The sequence below is a fragment of the Pinus tabuliformis genome, chromosome X (genome assembly GCF_031772625.1).
Source record: "Pinus tabuliformis cultivar Carrire ecotype Pingquan chromosome X, CPIR1, whole genome shotgun sequence".
In the NCBI taxonomy this organism is placed as follows: Eukaryota; Viridiplantae; Streptophyta; class Pinopsida; order Pinales; family Pinaceae; genus Pinus; species Pinus tabuliformis.
In genome coordinates, this window is record NC_142308.1 from 37411659 (window position 1) to 37415238 (window position 3580).

The 3580-nt window shown below is 33.5% G+C and overlaps 1 pseudogene; it reads right to left on the minus strand.

The window, feature by feature from the left end:
• Positions 1-965: 965 nt before the first annotated feature.
• On the minus strand, positions 966-1917 carry LOC149138221 (7-deoxyloganetin glucosyltransferase pseudogene; annotated as a pseudogene).
• Between the last annotated feature and the right edge of the window lie 1663 nt (positions 1918-3580).

The window sequence follows — 3580 nt, forward strand, 5'->3', positions numbered from 1 at the left end:
CCTACAAAATTCATCCACCTAAATTAACATAATTTAAAAATCAATGATAGGAGTTTAGATATAAATGTTAAAAGCTCCAACCATAAAATTCGGAGAGTTAATTTCAAGGTTTATATATATATATATATATATATATATATATATATATATATATATATATATATATATAGATAAGAGATGAATACAACCAATATTTATATTTATAAATACTAATTTATTTATTTTTTGTTGGGGGTGGTTTTAGTCTCGATGGTTAGTTTAATTGGGAGTGCCCATTGTTAAAGCACCTTTGCCTTTGCTATTGAAAGGTTACTAGTCTCAGACACTGCTGGGTCAGACTCTATGGTTGAAACGGCAAAGAATGATCCCTTGAAATGGATCTACATGATACAAATATTCCAAAGTTACCTTATAATAATAATAATAATAACAAACAAAACAAACTACTTGAAATGTAATAAGGGATTCTGTATAGAATGTAATCAGGGGAAACAAACTACTTGAAATGTAATAATGGGTTCTGTATAGGATGTAATCAAGGGTTATGTATAGGATGTAATTAGATAAATGCAATTGGTTCTTTTATTTATCTGAGTGCTCATTGGATTGTTGTAAGATGATAAATAAGATTTTACTCTACATATGTTGTATGCTTTTGTCCCTTTCATTTGAAATAAATATTTGATTATAAATAAAAGAGTTACAAGTGCTTATTTTTATACTTGAAACATCGCAAGTATCCTATCCTATCTTCAAGATATCATATATCTTCCTCATATATGTGTGGGGGGAATATTTCTGAATATCGGATCTTTACACATATGATTTGATTTCTATCCAAAAATCGTATAGAAAATGATGAACTAAAAGAGTTATGTACCTTCATGTTTCATCCATATTGGATCTTTACACATATGATTCTATTTTTATCCAAAAATCATATAGCAAATGATGAACTAAAAGATTTATGTACCTTCTTGTTTCATCCATATAGAATACAGGCATAAAGAGTCTATCAGTCCCATCTTTATTTCCTTAAGAAACTTCTCCATGTTGGTGTAGGAAGATCCTCCTTTTCCCACTGCTCTCATCGCCTCATCTCTCAACTCACCAATTCTTTTCCCCATTTGCTTCCCTTCCTCCCCACTCATCAATCTCCTTACCATGTCTTCCACATCTTCTCTCCTCACAACTTCATTCATTGCCATTCCAATATTCCACACTCCGCTAACGAATCTCCTGTTAGTCGGCTGCTCAGCAAGGAAGGGCCATGATATCATGGGTACACCAGCACAGATACTCTCCAGGGTAGAATTCCATCCACTATGGGTCAGAAACCCTCCCACTGAAGGATGTGATAGCACTTTCATCTGAGGTGCCCATGACACCAAGAAACTTCTGTCCTTCACTTTCTCTAAAAACTCAGATGGCAGCACAGCAGAGTGGCCATGAATGAGATCAGGACGAATAACCCACAGAAAAATGCTTCCCACTAGCCTCTAAACCCCACGCTAACTCTAAGAGCTCCTGGTTAGTCATAACAACTAAGCTTCTGAAGAAAATATAAATAACTGAACAGGGCTTCTGGTAGTCCAACCATTTCACACATTTAGTTTCTTCGGTCCACAAGCTTGCAGAGCTATCATATATTTTATCATTTCCAGATTTTGCCTGTAAAACAAGAGGGCCTATAGTATACAAGGTTGGAAGTCTTTCTTGGAGTGCATCGAGTATAGGATGATCAAGCTCATCAAAGGTATTAAGTAATACTAAATCGATTTCTAGAGTGGTCGACACTTCACGTGTAAGGATCTATGAAATTTATTTTTGTGACAAGGAGAAGGGAAGATATTTAACGTGAAACGGGGGCATTCAAGGAATGTAGGTGATTAGTTGTTCCATGCATCCATCTGTTAAACACTTGTCATCATCTGCAACACACAATAGCATAAGCAAGCAAGTTGTGTTTGACATGAGGAATTTATAGAGAGTTGGTACCAGAAATTAGTGTTGTGCTAAAAGAGTTGGGAGAGAAAGTTAATATACCTTTGCTAGGAATATAACCCTTTTCAACCATAAGAGGGGCGAAGAAGAAAGGGCAGAAACTGCAAGCACTAGCAATCCAGAAGCATACTCTCGAAAATTTGAGATTCGTCGCAGTTTTCTCTGACACCTCTATTTTGAATAATTCATCGTTCCCCATGGATTCATGAAGTGGTTGGTCATGAACAGTAAATTCTATGGTGCATTGTAAGAATCATTGGAACTTTCCTATAGTGTTAGAGCCATTCTTCCCGAAATGCTGTAACTGAAAACAACAAGTTTTAAAAAATTGGAATTGGTGCACAAATGTTAAGTGGAGAATATAAGGGTAAACACAAAGACCTCTGCATAGAAGTCAGCCGGATAGGATAAAGGTAGATGAAAATGGGAAGAGCCCTAATTCAAAAGAAAGACCTACCGACCTAATAATATTAACCATATGTTTAATACACCTCCTTCTAATATGTGAAACGTAATCTGATTTGTATGAAGGATGAAAATTAAAGAGGAGGGGAAGTTCGGTAAGTGGGTAAGTAAGTTATTAATGTTTATTATTATTATTATTATTTTATTTAATTTGTAATTGTTGAATGCTTGATTTAATTTTTATTATATACACAATTTTGTTATAATTTATTTAATTTATGTGTAATCTTATTTTATATATATATATTTCATAGTTATTTTAATATTTTGTATTTAATAATTAAATTAATTAGCTTATTTTTTAATTAATTTATTTGTTTTAAATTGTTACAATGATAATTATAGCTTATCTTTATAAGGTCTCGTTTTTTTGTCATTATTAATTTAGGATTAAAATTTGAATTATTTTATTTAATGTAACAATGATTTTTTACAAGTTCTAATGATCATTGTAACAACAACCTTAATGCAGGGAAAACATGAAGATTCGAGCAAGTGATTTATAGCCATAAGAATATGAGAGGGAGTCCTATAGCGAGGGAAATGTAAGGTGAAACTGATAGAGAGATCTAAGTTCTAAAAGAGGGCCAAATCAAGCACCAACATCTAAGAAAAGGTATAGGCAAGAAAGTGAAGATATAGTTAGAGGTGGAACTCGACTAAGTACTCCAGAGAGGAGGGCAGGTAGTCATTAGTAGTTGTATAGTGCTGCTAATAAGAGGAATCATCATCAGAAAAGGAAAGAGAAAGATTTTATGCTTGAAGAATTTAATAAGGAAAAGCCTGATAAATTTGACAAAGATCTCAAGAAGGTCGAGGAAGTAGAAGCATGGTTATTGGGAATGAAAACACATTTCAAGGTGAATTATTACTTTGATAATATGAAGGAAAGAGTAGTCATTTTCATCTTGAAGGGTAAAGCCGATATTTTGTGGGAAGACCTGAGGAATGTCAAGAACATTAGAGAAAAGGAGTTATCTTGGAGGAGATTTGAGACATATTTTTGGGATAAGTACCTATTTGAAAGGTACTATGAAAACAAGGTCAAGCAATTTTATGAGCACAAATTGGGGAAATTGACAGTTGATGAATACACCAACAAATTCTTGGA